The 17,704-nt window shown below is 42.4% G+C and overlaps 1 non-coding gene across 1 annotated transcript; it reads right to left on the bottom strand.

Moving 5' to 3' along the window:
- Positions 1–15,230: 15,230 nt before the first annotated feature.
- Positions 15,231–15,394, bottom strand: LOC116911805. The gene has a single exon (XR_004389345.1). It is a non-coding gene; the product is annotated as a U1 spliceosomal RNA (small nuclear RNA).
- Between the last annotated feature and the right edge of the window lie 2,310 nt (positions 15,395–17,704).

Raw genomic sequence — 17,704 nt, 5'->3', positions numbered from 1 at the left:
CACCCTCAAATGAATAACCATTGTTGTAGGTGTTGTGTACATTCAGTTTTATATATATTTGATATTGATTTAGAAAGCCTAGACATGAAACCATACATGTGATTATATTGTTGACTTATTTGGGCTGGCCCTTTCTAGATGTTAGCCTAGCTTCAGGTTCATTGAGAGACCCTATCTCAAAGGATTAAGCAGAGAGAGACAGAGCAGGACACCAGATGTTTTCCTTGGAGCCCCGCACACCCTCACATAGGGACCCTACATACATGCGTGCCTATAACACACACACAAATAAAATAAATAATGATAATAAAAACTCTCTCCAGAGTTTTCTGCCTTGAACTTGCTGATAACGAAGATGAGGTTACATGGATCGATCTTTGCGTGGGTCTTAGAGGTTCAATCCAAACACAGAGAACAAATAAGGCGATTTTGACATCAGGGCGATCACATCCAGAAGATCTTGCATTCCTAATGTGCATCTTTAAGGGCGCTTCCTGGGTTCTACTCAGTTCTTTCTTACACCCGCTTTACAAGACTTCTCCTGGCCACTGCTCTTTGCTTTTATTTTCTCCATGGTACAGTGTAGATAATTATGTATCTTCATATATATATAATATATTAAAATGTAAGCTCAATACAGCCACATGCTGTCATTTTCACTAACATATTCCAGAGACCAGATCAATGCAATAGATTGTTGAATGAATTAATGAATAAAGCTTTCTTCTCATAGTTTCTGGGTTATTTGATATTCTCACATCATGCTGGTTAAGTGAACTACCACTAAACTACCTGGTGTTATTTGGCGTTCTTAATACCGTGGCTTGGATTTGTTCCCTTGAAATCACATATTGGAATCAGTCGCCAATGAAACGGAGGTGGGAGGTGTGGTCTGGTGGGAGGTGACTAGGCAGGGAGCTATCCTAGAAATAGAATGTATTTCTTTCTACTTTATGTGCATCTGGGTTTTGTCTGCATGTGTATCTGTGTGAGGGTGTTTGTATCCGTGGAGTTACAGACAGTTGTGAGTTGCCATAAAGCCACTGGGAATTGAACCTGGGGCCTTTGGAAGATCAGCCAGTGCTCTTAACTGCTGAGGCATCTCTCTAGCCCCAGCATGGCCTCTTTTTGCATGAGAGCCTAGACTACCTCTTTCCCCACGCCATTTCACTATTACTTTGAATAGAATTTTCTATACTTTTTGAAGACGATTTTGAAAAGATGTATTTTTCCTTGGAAAAATCACACATTTTATTAATTGGTATGCAGCCAGATGCTGCTGCTTCCTTTTTTCTTTCTTTCTTTCTTTCTTTCTTTCTTTCTTTCTTTCTTTCTTTCTTTCTTTCTTTCTTTCTCCCTTTCTTCCTTCTTTTCTTTGTCAGGATCTCAGGCTGACCTCACAATCCCTATATATAGCTGAGGATGGCCTTGATCTTCCTACCTGCACCCCCGAAATGCTGGAGTTAAAGGATTGTACCAATACCCAATTCCTGTGGTCCTTCAGATCACACTCAGGGTTTCCTGCAAACAGTTACAGCATTTTTTTTTGATAATTTGTGTGTTTATGCTTACCCAAGGACTCCTTCCCCATTCATAGCTTTTGGACTGTCTTTTATCAGGATGACTTGGTTGGGAATAACAGGAAATGGTGATTAAAATTGGTTTAAACAATAAGGAACTCTATTATCTCCCATGACAAATAGTCTAGGGACAGAGTGTCTCCTTGCATCAGGATTTGAGCATCTCCCTCCCCCTTTTTTCCTGCAATACTCAGGCTAGGCCCTTGGGCTAGCAAGGACACATAGCAATTCTACATGTCATGTCTTGGTATCTAGAAAAAGAAGACGACTAATTATTTTTTGATATGTCTCTTGAAAGCAAGGACAATATTCTCAGGAGCCCTTGGTGATGCTCTTGTCATAGTGTATCAATCAGGATAGACCATTCTTAAAGCACTGACTTAAAAGGAGACCAAGATAACCATCACATAGCTAGCGTCATTCTTTCAAAGAAGAGCGACTGATGCCTTGCTAAACATTTACCTGGTTGGTTTGTTTTGCTTTCCTTTTTTCTGTCTTGTGATAACTTTGACTCATTAATCAAGTACTTTGCCTTTTGCTTGGCTTCAAGCACGGTATTTTCTACTTTACTTAGATTTATGTGTTATATTACTTATTTCTAAATTTCTTGTTTTCAAACGAGTTAATAAGGCTGTAACTTCTCTATTGATGTTTTGGCCATAAGCACTTGACTTAAATATGCATGCCTGTCAAAGTTCTTTCTGAATAATTTATCATCGTTTTAGCTTTATTTTCTTCCTTTTCCTAGGCTTTATTTTTATTTATTTCATCTATTTTTAATATTTATTTATTTCTATTTATTTACTTATTTATTTATTATTTTTGTCACCTTGATACAAGCCAGGGTCATCTGAGAAGAGGGAGCTGAGAGAATGCTTCCTTCACCCAGGCTGAAGGCATTTTCTTTCTGAATGACTGGTAAAGGAGGGCCCAGTACACTGTGGGCGGGGCCACCACGAGGCAGGTGGTCCTGGGCTGTTTAATGAATCGGGCTGAGCAAGGCAAGGGGGCCAAACAGTAAAAGCAGGCCTCCATGGCCTCTGCTTCAGTTCCTGTCTTGAGTTCCTACTCTGACTTCTCTGTGATAAAGGGACTGTAAGCTGTACTGGCCCCCTTTCCCTTCCGGGCTGTGTTTAGTTATAGTTTTATCACAGCAAAAGAAATCAAGATGTGGCGTGCTTGTGCGTGTGTGTTTGTGTGTGTGTGTGTGTGTGTGTGTGTGTGTGTGTGTGTGTGTGTGTGTGTACATGCTATACCCACATAGTCTGGAGCTGGAGTTTCATGAGACTGTGAGTTGTCATGTGAGTGCTGGGAACTGAACTCAGGTTCTTTGGAAGAGCAGCAAGAGTTCATAACAGCTCATCAGCAAGTGTTCATCTCCAACTCCTTTACTTTCTTCTTAACCAAAGCTTTATTTACAAGCTTTAGTTGTATTTGTTTAGAGCACTGCCTTTTTTTCTTTCTTGCCTGCTTTTATTTCACAATGGCCAGGATACACGACCTCTCTGTTTTTTCTGCATGAATATCTCTAAGTACATGTTTGAAGATGATGATGCTCATATTTGAAAAAATAAGGGATATTTTGCAGCACTCCCACTTAATTTGAGTTGCATCACAAGGCAGCAGATCACAAGACCTTTCTGACTTCCTTCTTTCCCCACATCCCCTCACCCCCTGCACCCCATGTGGAACCCTCTTCAACTCCTTTAACTGTGTCTTCTGAGAATTGATTTCCGTATTTCCAAGTAATATACTGGGCTGCTATTCTTTGTATTTTTTTTTTTGCAATATTAATGTAACCCGTTTGGTTTCCTGTTGCAGAACTTGAGGGCTGATCTTGTCCCATTGTGCTTACTGGCTTCCCATTTTCCCATCAAATGCTTTCACGTAGCCTGCCATGGTTTGATGATCATTGTCTATTCCAGAGACACTCATCTGATTACATTTCCTTTCTTGAACAATCTTCTTCCCCTCCAGAGACAGCCAAGGCTTGGTTTTTGTCATTTTCTTAGTTGAATGTGTGTCTATTATTAGTTTTTTCCAAATGCTGGATGAGGAATATTTTTTTCCATAATGCATGGAGTACTTCATTGTTTCTTTTTCTTCAACACAATGTTTCTCCTCATCACTAACTTCTACATTTCATCTCTAGGGCTATTGCTCAGCTGTGTTCCTGGAACCAAAGTTTTCCTGAAGAGCAGTCAATATTTTTAACTGTTGAGCCATCTCTCCAATCCCCCCAAAAATGTATCTAAAGAACATAACTTTATTTGGCTACCTTATTTCAGAATTTGTTGGCTGGGCAATAGTGCCATCGCTGGTATCTCTGTGCTAGCACGCTGGCTAAGCACCTGTAAAATTGCTCTGTGGAATCAGGAGGGTATCACAGGAGATTTCATTTCCTTGGCTATGTGTCTTGGAGGGAAGAAGCCAGAGATTTTACTGCTGTTGGTGGAAGTTGGGGAAGAAACCTCTACCTACTTGTTTCCAGATTCTGATTACCACTGGGGAAAAAAACCCAGAAACAGGACAGAGTAAGGAATTGGGCAAAAACTTAGCTACAGAGTGAGAATATATACTTGAGAGATGTTAATGTGTTTCTCAAAGAGTCTATTTGCTGGGGCTTTGCATAGCCTGTTTTATGTGTATGCTTTAATGGAAGAAGAGCCTTATTCATGAGCTAAGGTGTGCATAGGGATGTGGGATACTCAAGGAGTACATTGGAGTTCTTCTGAGAATAGCATTTGCTTAGCCCTGACCATCCTGGAACTGTATGTAGCTCGAGCTGGCCTGGAACCCAGAGATCCACTTGCCTCCCTTCCAAGTGCTGGGATTAAAGGCGTGCTCCTCTGTGTTCTTATCTGACGTGTTTTGGATTTCAGATACAAAATGATGGAAATGAGCTATTTCCGGGTTAATAGAACAGAGATGGCATTACAGTGAAGTAATAGCACTGTGGTTGTCTTGATAAGCCCTGCTGGTTTCTGCTAGTTTGGGATGGTCTTGTTTCTTCCCTGTTTGAGTGGTCACATGATGCATGATGTAATGCGGCCCCATGGTTGCATCAGTCTCTAGCAACTATAGAGTTTGCTCTTTTTTTTTTTTTTTTCCTTTTCTTTTTTTCGGAGCTAGGGACCGAACTCAGGGCCTTGCGCTTGCTAGGCAAGCGCTCTACCACTGAGCTAAATCCCCAACCCCGAGTTTGCTCGTTTTACAGACTCACACTGTAGCCTGTTGCTATAAATATTACTTAAGGTTTTTACCCCACCTTAGATAATTTAGTTCCCAAATAAAAGACACAAACCTTTGTGTGTATAATAAGCCTTAAAAGCACTAGAGCTGGGCAGATATCAACCCTCTATGCTATTTTGTCTACTTCCCTGTCAGTGACCCTGAGATGTCATTTGGCTTGCTCCACCTGGGCCACTCCTACTTCAACAGGCCAGCCTTCGTGACCATGTGCTCATGGTCCACCTACCCTATGGCAACTCTTCTCCTCTCCTCTCTCCTTGTCGTCCCTGCCTCAGATTACAAGCCCAGGAACCGGAGCCCCACCTACCTCTCTACTTCCCAACTATAGGCTGTAAGCATCTTTATTAACAATCACGGATAACTTGGGGGGCAAGGTTTATACAACCAAAGCTGGTATACCTGAGGATTTGCTCATCTTGGAGCAACCAGATCTTTGGAGTAGAGAATTTAGCATTTGAAGACAAGCAGCATCAGACCAACCCACTCCAGTGGCCAGGCCTGCCTAGAGTTCAGAGTCATATTTTTACCTTAATCTCCAGAGTGCTGGGATTACAGGCGTGAGACACGGACTTGCCCGGTACTTTTTGTTTCCTACACCTTCTAGGCTATTTCGTTTCTGCTAGTTATTTTGTTGCAACAATTATTTCAATCAATTAACACATTAAGTGGGAAAGTTTATGGTGGCTGAGAAGGAAAGGTTTTGTCCTATGCTGGCAATCTCAAGGAGAGCTACAAAGAAAGGAAAGATAAACCTTGGTGTAGGGTGATGTCATTATGCAGGTGAAGACAGACGCAAGATAAAACGAGGCCTGTCATTGGATGAGAAAAAAAGGGAGGCAGGAACAGAGGTTTTGGAAGGAGAGGGAGAGGCAGAAGAGGGGAGGAGGGGAGGGAGGAGAGGAGAGAGAGAGAGAGAGAGAGAGAGAGAGAGAGAGAGAAGCCACATGGAGGCAGACATATGCATTTCTACACGGACACAGTTGATACGAAGATTTCTTCAGGGATGGATTTCTATAGGTCAGTTTACCTCATCTAGGTGGGCAGTTTATATCCTTATCAATTGGTTGTGAGTTTATTGTGCAGTTGTATCGTAGATTGAGAATTTAACATATAAATCTGATTGTTGGGTTGCAATTTGTTGAGTCTTTGTTTTACCGGGTAGCTGGAACCAGAGAGTTCTCGGCTAGTAGGATCGCTGGGAGAGATACTAACCAGAGATAAATTATGGTTGGTTCCATATGGCCCTCTGGTGCTGAAACTAACTCTAGGGACCAGCATGGCAAGGTGCCATGCTGGAACGGCTCTGGGACTGCCTGGGTCGGAGAGTTCTTGGAGGCAGTGTGGAGCCACTGTGATAAAGATACCCCACGGTGTTGTGACCCCACGGGTGTTGACACTAGCGCGGCATAAAAGCTTCAGCTTTTCTAAAATCAATTTATTCATTTTTATGTATATGAGTACACTGTAGCTGTCTTCAAACACACATGAAGAGGGCATTGGATCTCATTACGGAAGATTGTGAACCACCATGTGGTTGCTGGGAATTGAACTCAGGACCTCTGGAAGAACAGTCAGTGCTCTTAACCACTGAGACATCTCTCCAGCCTGCTATTTTTTAATATTTACCGCAACACCTTTGTGTTTGCTGAACAAATCTGCAGTCACCATGAAGAAACTTTGAACGTTTATATTGATTGTCAACCTAAGATCTAGAGTTGCCTAGGAGACAAGCCTTTGGGCATGCTTAGGAAGGAATATGTGAATTAGATTAAAGGAGATAGGCAGACCCATCGTGAGTGTGGGCAGAGCATTCCAGGCACTAAAGTCTTGAACTGCTTGAAAAGGGAGGGCTAGCAAGGCCAGTCATCTTTCTTCACTTCCTTGACTGCAGACACAAATGTGAAAGTCTGTCACAGGCTCTGTTCCCCACTACTTCTCTGCAGTGATACATTGTATGCTCAACTCCAACACCAGATAAATCTTCCTTCCATCACAGTAGCAAGACCAGTAACTGATACAGAGACTAAGACAAAAAAAGACACTTTCTTAAGATTTGTCTATAGCCCAAGAACTTCAAGAACTTTTCTTTCCTTCCTTCCTTCCTTCCTTCCTTCCTTCCTTCCTTCCTTCCTTTCTTTCTTTGTTTTTTTCTTTTTTTTTCTTTTCTTTTTTTTTTTGAGTATCTTTATGCTGCCTGGTTGTCCTGGAACTCAAAGAGATCCTTCTGCCTCTGCCTTCTGGGTACTAGGACTAAATGTGTGTGCCATCACTGCCTTTAAGACCTATTTGAAGAGTCCAGAAAGTATCTATTAATAAGTTTGTTTGTTTTGTTTTGTTTTCTGTTCCAAACTGTGGCACAGTTAACAAGAACAAACAGCAGGTGAGCAGTAAAGGACATTTTCATTCTTGGCTAAGAAAAAGAGAAGTGGAAGAGAACCTGGAAAACTTCGACCACTCGAAGTAGAGTTTCTCGATACAGGTGGAAGAAATGAGGGCCAAAGGATAGGTTTACAAGAAAGAAAAATATGTGTATCTTTTCTACAACTGGGTAGACATTTTCTAGGAATGGGGTGGGGTTGGGTCCTACCTCTTCTCTCTCCTTTTATGGCTCTGTCCAGTGATTTCTACATAATCGTCAACTGTCATGACACTAGATTCTGAGATATTTAGCATGGAGAGGGGATTATAATGACTTTGGGGAGGACTCAGTGGACTCCGGTAGCCATTTAGATGCAGCCAGCTTGCATGCTTGGAGAGGAACTTCTGGTCTCAGATATAGGTAGGTGATAATTACATTAGGATAGAAATTCAGCTAGGACAGCTAGGCCTCAAATTCTTAAACTTATTCTCACCCACTTATGATCACTTTTCGCTTGAGAAACATTTTTAAAGATTTATTTTGTTTTATTTTTAATGATGTATATATGTGTATCTGTGGGTGAGTATAGACGCAGGTGTCTGTGGAATCCAGAAGAATGGGTAGGATCCTCTGATGCTGGGAGTCCCAGGAGGATGTGAGCCATGTGACATGGGTGCCAGAAATGGAACTTGGGTCCGTAAGAGCAAAGTGAGCTCTTCAGCACCAAGCCAGCTAATTCTCCAGTTGAGAACTTTTTACACAACCTTAAGTATGTATGTACATTTAAAAATCTATATAAATCGATCATTCACTGATAATAAACCATAAGCAAGTTTATTTTACAATTCTTTGGCATACATATGATTTGGCCATTTATTTAGGATGAAAGCAAATTTTTATACTAATGAAATACATGTGTGTGTTTGCTTTTACATAAAGACATAAATGTTGACAAGATGGCTCAGGATGTCAAGTAGTTGGCTTACAAGCCTGATGACCTGAGTTTGACCCCCAGGACCTATGTAAGTATAGAAGGACAGAGCCAGCCCCACAGAGTTGTCCTCTAATACAGTATGCCCCTGATATAACAATAATGAAGATCAAGATTAGGTTTATACAGCATCGCATATCACGGAGCCCCTTCAGTGTCTGACAGAGCTGATCAGCATTTCAACTTTTATTGTCAATGCTGAGAACAAAGTTCACATAAGGGTTAGCACAAAATAGAGAAGTATGTTTAGGGCCAACTAAAGAATTATTGAAAATTCTGTCCTAATACCAAACAAGAATTCATTTAATGACTGTTTCATGAAACTCAAGTCAACTGAAACACCAATTTTTATTAAAAATTTATTAAAAACATTAATTATATTTACTTACCTATTTATTTTTATTTAGTGGGTGCATTTGTGCATGAGTGTGTGTGTGTGTGTGTGTGTGTGTGTATGTATGTGTGTGTAGGTGTGTGTACTCATCCCATGACACACATGTAGAGGTTAGAGGTCAACTTTCAAGAGTCATTTTCCTCTTTCCAACGTGGAGATCGATTTTAGGTCACCTGGCTTGGAGGGAATCACATTTACCTACTGAACCATCTTGCTCAATCCCAAACAGGATGCTTCTTATTTTAAAAGAAACGATTATTTTATGTATATGGGTGCTTTGTCTGCAAGAATGTCTGTGTACCACTCGTGTGCCTGGTGCCCTTGGAAGCCAGAAGAGGTCATCAGCTGACCTGGAACTGGAGCTATGCATGGCTGTGAGCCACTGTGTGGGTGCTTGGAATTGAGCTCAAGTCCTCTGCAAGAGCATCCGGTACTCCTGACATCTGAGTACTTCAGCCCCATCAAACATCTCTTTAAAGCAAACATCCTAACAAGGTACAATCCAAAGATATACTAACTTAATGCTTCCATGCTGGGGAATGATGGTAAAAAAAAAATTAATAAAAAATCTTTTTTTTTTCTGTATTTAAGTAGAGTTTTGTTTTTTTTTCTTTGCTTTTTGTTTTTTTGTTTTGTTTTGTTTTGAGTACATTGGTGTGACCGTGTTGGGTCCACTGGAACTGGAGTTACAGACCGTCATGAGCTGCTATGCGGGTGTTAGAAACTGAACCTAGTTCCTCTGGAATAGCAGCTGAGAGATCAGATCTTGGGTTCCGACTCCATCTTAGAGAATCTGACTCTGTTGAACTCTCTAGCACCAGGTTACTCCTCAACAAACCCGCACCTCCAGGTTACAAGCCTGCCTCTGACAATTCACTTCCTAACAACCACCAATCAGGAGGAAAGCAGAAGTTAAGTTTACGGGTTGGCTCCCAGCACTAGCCAATTATTTTACAGGACAACATTCCTTACTAGCCCGCCCACCTCAGACGTGGGCCAATCACATTGCTTGTTTGCCTGACATTTCCGAAACTACAGTGTAGCTGGAGCTCGAGCTCGAATAAAGACCCTAGTGCGATTGAATTGGAGTCAGCTCCTTGGTGGTCTTTTGGGGGTTCGCAAATGCTTAACAGGCACAACACAGCCAGTGCTCTTAACCTAACCACCGAATTGTCTCTCCAGCCCCGCTGTGATGGTTCTATAAGAGCAGAAAACTGTATGGTCCAGTAAAAAAAATAATCAAAATTCATAACTTTTACAATGGGCTTAAATCTGAGCTACTGTGTTTCAGGCGGCCTTCACTGGTATTGTGTGGTATGAGATGGCATGGCCGAGCAAAATGCTCACTGTGTGCTCAGAACTAATGTTGCAAAGAAGCTCCATGCTTCGGTGTGGGTGAGATTCAATGCACATTTGAATCTGAGTGGATTTCTGGTCACTGTATGGTCAGAAATCTCGTATGGTTGCTAATTATTTCTCAGCCTTCACATTTCAGTTATGTGACCTGAAGTCTAGGTAGCTAGGACTTAGTTATAACTGTGAAGGCTGAAGTTTTGTTTTAAGTTTCAAAATCCTTGTTTTTAAAACTGTGCCTCTAAACTGTAAGCCTCACTTATCCGAGGACAGATCAACCTCTAGGCCCCACTTGCTCGAGGACAGATAGCTTTCCTGGAATGCTTGGGGCTGTTGTTCATGTTTTCACTTCTGTAAACAAGGTTGGTTGCCCCAAGTACATAGGATGTGCTTGTTCACACAGAGGCACGAAGTAAGTCATGATGAGTGCTTACTGCCATTGGGTAAAAGTGGGAAGTCCATAATAACCCAGAGGGGTTTGCCTTTATAAGCACCAGACTAATAAAATTTGAGACCTTCTCTCTCTGGTGATCCCTGATATGGATCTGACCAGTGTCCATGGTCCTGGCCTGCTTCAAATTTGGCTCAAAAATTATGGTAGTGGTCTTACCTTGCCTAGTGGAATTAACATAACACACCAGAATAGCATATCCTCTCTTAAATGCCTTCATTCTTTTATTTCCTGCCAGCAGACAGGTTTATGGACAAGCTCATGACAATGTCTTCCAGGAAGATTTGAGTGTATTTTTATATATATACAAATGACACCCAGCTAGTAGCACTATGAGATTCCATACTTCTGGTGATTAGAGGCTAAAGACTTGGCTACCGTTAAGAACTGGAAACTACTCCCTAGACAAGTAGTTCTCAAAGAACTCCGGTGCATCTTTGTGCCTGTTTTTTAGTGTACATTCTGAAAATTTGACCGTAAAAGAGATACAAGCACAGACAGAATCATGTTGGTCCAGATCTGACTTTTCCACCTTGCAATCCCAAACTAGTTCTAAGCATGCTTTCTCTTTCCTTCTTGCTTCCTCCCTTCCTCTTTCCCATCTCCTCCCCTTCTTCCTTTCTTTCTTCCTTTTCTTTCTTCTTCTTGGAAGACAGACACAAAGAAGCCAAGATATGAGTAACTTTGTTCATTGGATACATTTTAAAATTTTAGAAGGAGAAGGATATGACTATAAGTTCTAGGGCTCTGCAGTAAGCCATAAAAGTGCTGGTCAAGCCAGTAAAAGGGTAGCAGAATCATGCTATTTAAAATGCTCTGTGGGCTAGCAAGACCGCCCAGCTGATAAAGGCACGAGTCTTAAGCCTGATGTCCTAGTCCTATCCCCTGGGACTCCTATGGTGAAAGGAGAGAACCAACTCCTGCAAGTTGTCACTTGACCTCCAATTTACAGGTTGTGTGTACACACTCTCAAACGTGTTAGTGTGTGTAGACACATGCTTACAGAACATGTGTTTATTCACGTCAGTGAATTTGACATCTGGAAAATTTCTGTGGCAGCTGTCTATAAACTGTTCAAGTTCGTCTATAAAATGTACAAATGAAAGTATTAACCTCAAAGTCTTGAGACCAGTGGGTCTGAACAAAAACAGAGGTGGGGGTGGGGTGGAGTGGGGTGGGGGGGAGGTGGGGGTTGTGTGGTATTGAACCATGAACAAGTACAGACGGTAGAAAAAAAAGTTGACAGCAGTTGAAATGTTGCCTGTACCAGAACCAGAACTAAGAACTTTTGAGACAGGGTCTCCTAAGCCAGACTGGCTAAATTTTTTATGTAGCTAAGGATTACCCTAGTCCTCATCCTTCCTTCTGTTTCCACGTTCACATGCTGAAATTACATACTTACACCACTAGGCCCAGTTTTAGGTGGTACTGGCGCTTGTACCCAGGGCTTCATGGATGAGAGCCAAACATTCTATCAGCCTAAAAACATTTAAAATTTAAAGAAAATTAGATTTTATGTTATTTTATTTATATGAGTATTTTACCATCTATCTGTCAATCAATCAATTAATCTATCATCTATATATTTATCTATATATCTGCACTATTCGTGTGCCCAGTACCTAAGAAAGCCAGAAGAAGGCCTTAGATCTTCTGGAACTGGAGTTACAGACAGTTGTGAGGCATTGTGTGAGTGCTGAGAATCAAACCCGGGTCCTCTATAAGAACAAGTACTCTAACCACTGAACCATCTCTCTAGGCCCTTAAATTTCCTTTAAAATTGTGTGTGTGTGTGTGTGTGTGTGTGTGTGTGTGTGTGTGTGTGTCCCTGTGTGTGTGTCGCTTATGGCATAAGTGTGGAGGCCAGAGGACAGCTCTCTGGAGTTGGCTTTCTCTCGACATTTGTGGGATCCAGGTCCTGAACTCAGGTCATCAGGCCTGCACGCCAGTGCCTGTACCTGCCCATCCATCTGGCTAGCCTGAATCTTTTGAAATACTGAAAACTTGGGAAACAAAGATTGTTGGAATAACCTCTCTTATATTGTGCGAAGGTGCGTTTCTGTATTTTCAATTGTTAATTCTGTACCAACAGAGAGCTAAATGCTGGCAGGATTTTGGTAGATTTTATGACCCATTACCAGGTTTTCTATTTTGTCAATATTTGTCCTTCCTCGCCGGCCTAAAGGCAATCTAAAATATCGTCAGAGGTTGTCTCAGTAGCGATCGGTTGTAAGAAAGATCTGCCGATCAAGAGCTTAAACAGGAAGTGGAGGGCTGAACTTCCGGGCAGAGAGACTGAGGCAGGGTTAAGAGAGCTGACTCCGGAGATTCCTAGAAAGGAACAGACACGGACCACAGCACAGAGAGGTATGGCACTAGCTGTGTGGCAGGTCGTAGGCAAGATAGTCAGGTTAAGTTAGATGAGCTTGCTGGGAGACTGCCCTAGCAAAAGGCCCAGGCTTTAAACTATATTTAAGTCTCTGTGTCACTATTTATACCACTGGTGGATCTGAGAAAGTCCCCCTATAAAAGATATGTTGTCAACAACGAACCTGTATTGATTATTAATAAAGGAAAGATTAACCAAAGGTAAAACGGGCTAGGAAGCTTCAGGATAGGAGGATAGCCCCTAAGGAGAAAAATGGTTTTTCTTCTGGATTGGTTAGGATAGACAGTCTGAAAGATTCTATGTAAACTGGTTGGTCGTCTGTAGTGATGTCTTTTATTGGTTTTCTCATCAGCGGTTAACTGGTTCACTTTCCTTCTTTCCTCCCTTGTAATTACATTTAGGGCGTTTTAAATTTTATGTCCTTTACCAAAGGAAGTTACAATGAAGACAACACCAAAGGAGATTTCCCAAACAACCAGGAGAGTCTCATGGTAGCAATGAGGCATGTAGAAATCACAGTTACACCATACCCAGATGATCAATATGCCTATGGAGAGGTTATTGGGCTTTTGTTGCATAGACATTTACATTCTTCTCGTTTCTTCTCTCAGACTTACATAATCTGTTGCTTCTCAGTGTTTGCTAGCCCGTGTAAGTGCCCAGTCCTCTTTCCCTGGAGCTCTCTGAATCCATGAGTTTTAATCCCTAGGACTACAAATAAAATCAGTTTTATTTTTTTTTTTATCAGTTTTATTTTTATAGGGCATTAGTTTTCTTGTTGGCTGTGATGAAATACCTGAGCAACACAACTTTACAAAGGAGGAATGTGCTTGGCTCGAGGTTTGGATGGGACACAGTCCATCATGGCGGGAAGGACTATTGGCTATGAGATAGCTGGTCAAATTGTGTTTCAGTCAGAAGCAGAGGGAGACAAACACTGTCGGCTTCCTCCTTCTTCTTTCTGTTTATGGTTTTCAAGCTTGGGTTTTCAGCTCATGCGTCCTCCTCTTAGAAACTGGTGCCATCACAGCAGATCAGGGCACAGCAGGGACTCTCTACTCCTGTGCTCTTGCCAGCACCAACACTAGACTTTCGCTGTTTTCTGGAGGTCCTTTTCTACTCGTAAAGGTCATATCTCGCAAGCCCGTGTTTAGGCTCATTCTTCTCTGCATAATCCAGAGAGCCACAGGTCACACCAAAGCCAGTTGTCTTGCCACCACCAGTCGGGATACAAAGATGACCTTTGGTGTGGTTTTGTAGATTTGGCCTAGCTTTTCCCGAACTTCGTTCTTTAGTACTGTTGCCTTCCCAGGGTAAAGGTCATCAAAGGCCATTTGTTTTCTCAGAAGCAGATGGTGACCGCAAGTGCAGTCGAGTTGACAAGGAAGATTAACAATTGCATGTAGTTTTTAAGTAAAAAAATCAAGTCCTCTGAAAGACCAGTCAGCGCTCTGAACCACTGAGTCATTTCTCCAGCTCTCATGCTATCACTATTCTTATCGAGCATGGTGTAGAAAGTTCTAGACAATGCAATACAGTTAACAACAACAATTTTAAAAAAGCATATGGGTCAAAGAAAGATAACTGTCCCTATTTTAATATGGTATGGTCTTTGTAAAGTTATTTTCTTCTTTGAGGTGGGAGAAGAACCTGGGATTGAACTCAGGGCCTTATACTTGCTAAGTTTGCATTCTACCACTGACCCACACCCCAGCTTCGTGCATATAAATTTAAAAACAAAACTATTGCCAGCCATTGTGTTGTATGACTTTAATCCCAGCACTCAGGAAGCCAGGACGGGAGGATTTCTTTGAGTTGGAGGCCAGTCTGGTCCACACAGTTCCATATCAGCCAAGACTACAGTAGTAGCCTGTCTCAAAAATAAACAAACCCTAAACAAGACAAAACAAACAACTCTTAAACCAGTATAAGTGATACATTCTGCAAGGTTACAAAGTCAGCATGTAAAACTCACTTGTGTTCCTACATACGAGAAGGGAATAATCAGAAATGAAATTGCCTTTGTTTGGACAGGGTTTCACTTGGTAGCCTAGCTGAGTCTTGAGTCCACACTTAAGCTCAGACTACATCGAACCGGCGTCAGCCCTCTGAGTGCCCGGATTGCTGGTGTGACACCACATCCAGCCAGAGCTTTGTTGTTAACGCCAACTGTGAGAAACAATGGTCTTCACTTCATAATGAGAGCTTAAAGAGGTGAAATCGAGGCAGTTTGTTTTATGACCTCGCAAGGCTGGGCATCTGCCTGATTGAGCACAGAGAACACGTAAGCTCTAAATGTGTGAACCTTCCTCTTTTGAGTAAGCAGGAGGCAGGGTCTTAGGTGTCACTTAGGGTAGATCATATCCTCCCTTCCGTCACGTGATTCCCCCACTCCCCAAACCCTGTGAGATTTCATCTCTATGTTTTACATCCTGTTTATTTATTTTATTTCATTTTTAATCAGGGGAGAGCGCGAACGCAGTCCCCCACTACCACAAATTATGCAGTCGAGTTTCCCGCATTTGGAGAAATCGCAGGGGTCAGCACATCTGGAGTGCAATGGATAAGCCTTGCCCTGGGGAAACCACCTTCGTGATCATGGTATCTCCCCTGCCAGGTAAGTCTCATCCTGTTTATTTTAAAGCTTGTCAGATACACAGCCTCACAGGCAAGCCTAGATGTTGGTTTGACATGTCTAACAAGTTCTGGAACCTTGAGATGATTTTTATGTCAAGTTCCATGTTCCTACAGTTCCAGTTTATCTTGATAAATTTATAGGGAGACGGTGGCACCTTTTGTTCTTTTAAGGCTTATCCGTCCGTGCCTTGCTGGAATGTTTACATGCCCCTCAAGGTACAATCGCCCTACTTCTGCGTTTGCTTATAAGATAAGAGTTTCTCAGAGTAAGGCTTGACCTGTGAAAGCACTGTTTACACCATATGGCGTAATACTGGGTCTTAGCAAATAGTCCCTAATAATCGGAGTTTTCCTATACTAGTGGGGCTGTGCAATCAACAGCCACTATGATGGTTAACACATGCCAACATGACTGGGCTAAGGGATGCCCAGGGTGGGGTAAGACATTATTTCAGGCTGTGTTCGTGAGGGAATCATGGAAGAAATTACCATTTGGGTCAGTAGTTCAAGGAAAGAGGATCTGCCTCATCCACTGAAGAGGGCCCACACCCATTCCTTTCAGGATCTGAAGAGAATCAGAGGCAGAGCGAGGGGAACCTGATTTCTCCTTTTGAGCTGGGCCATCCTTTATCATCACTCTTGCTTCTCACTTCTCCTTCAGATTCAGCTTGAGAAACCACAGACTTCCCTGATAGCCAGGCACTTGGACTTGAAGTCTACAGTCGGTCTTCCTGGTTCTCCTGCTTGCACAGAGCAGGTGGGACTTGCTTGTCTCCATAAGCTCATGGGCAAAAAAATCTGGAATAAGTTAGTTTTATTTTTATGGGGAGCCCTGACTAATGCAATCTGGAAAGCTGTGTAGCATTTTCCCTAAGTTTAAAAGCAAAGCCAGATGTGGTGGTTCCTGCCTGTAGAGCACTCAAGAGGCTGAGGCAGGAGGATTGTTGTGAATTCAAAGTCAGCCTGGGCTAGCTAGGAGTCCTAGGCAAGTGTGATCTACAGTTAAGTGTTATGAAATATAATGGGGTGAGGGGTACCTATTGGGTACCACGACAAGGTGTGCCCCTGAGTAACTACAGTATGTGATAGATCTGGTATAAAGGGGACTTATTGGGGAATGGAGAGGAGTGGGGACCTGGAAATGGAATAGAGAGAGAGAGAGAGAGAGAGAGAGAGAGAGAGAGCGCTGGGCTGGCAGATAGTTCTTTTTTATTTTAAAGATTTATTCATTTATTATATATAAGTACACTGTAGCTGTCTTCAGACAACATCAGAAGAGGGCATTGGATCTCTTTACAGATTGTTGTGAGCCACCATGTGGTTGCTGGAATTGAACTCAGGACCTCTGGAGGAGCAGTCGGGGCTCTTAACCGCTGAGCCATCTCTCCAGCCCCCAAGATAGTCCTTTAATGTGCAGCCCCCACCTGGGGCACCTGGCAGCAGATAATGGTCCCTGAGATGCTAAGTCCCTGAGAGGAGCCTAGTAGACTCTCCCATAAGCTAACAATAAGACCCTGTATCAAACTATTAAAAGAAAAAAGGAAAGGGGGCTGGAGAGATGGCTCAGCAGTTAAGAGCACAGGCTGCTCTTCCAAAGGACATGGATTCAATTCCCAGCAGCCACATGATGGCTCGCAACCATCTGTAGCTCCAGTTTCAGGGGACCTGATGCCCTCTTTCTGACACAGCCAGACACGCAGTGAAAACACCATACTCATAAAATATTTAAAACCAGCACTTGGGAAGCAGAAGCAGACTGGTTTCTGTGAATTTGAGGCCACCTTGCTCTACACAGTGAATTCAGTGACAGCCCGGGGTACGGTAGAGAGATCCTGTCTCAAAAAAGCAAAAGCAAATGTCTGAACTAAAAATAAAAATATGAAAAGGTAATATCCATACCTAAAAACATTCTGTATGGGCCCAGCCAGTCCACTCTTGGCTACCCAAGAGCACACAAAATAGCTTTGTTTGTCAAAGCCGTACATAGAAACAATCCAGTGGTGAGCCAGCATTCCCGTGGATAAGTGGTGTGTGGTATAGCCACATGTCAAATGAAACGAGCTACTGACAGATGCAATGAAAGTGTGCCTGGAAGCCGGTATACGCGTGAGAGAAGCCAAGCAAAAAGGATTCACTGTGCAACCTAATGTGTACAGACTTAGAGATGTGCTGCAAGTCATAGCGATAGTAAAGAAATCGGTGGTGGCTTGGAGAAGGTAAGCGTGAAGAATCCACGGAGGGACATGTACTGGCTGGTTTTGTGTGTCAATTTGACACAAGCTGGAGTTATCACAGAAA

The sequence above is a fragment of the Rattus rattus genome, chromosome 10 (genome assembly GCF_011064425.1).
Source record: "Rattus rattus isolate New Zealand chromosome 10, Rrattus_CSIRO_v1, whole genome shotgun sequence".
NCBI lineage: Eukaryota > Metazoa > Chordata > Mammalia > Rodentia > Muridae > Rattus > Rattus rattus.
This window is presented reverse-complemented; position numbering and strand designations above follow the sequence as displayed.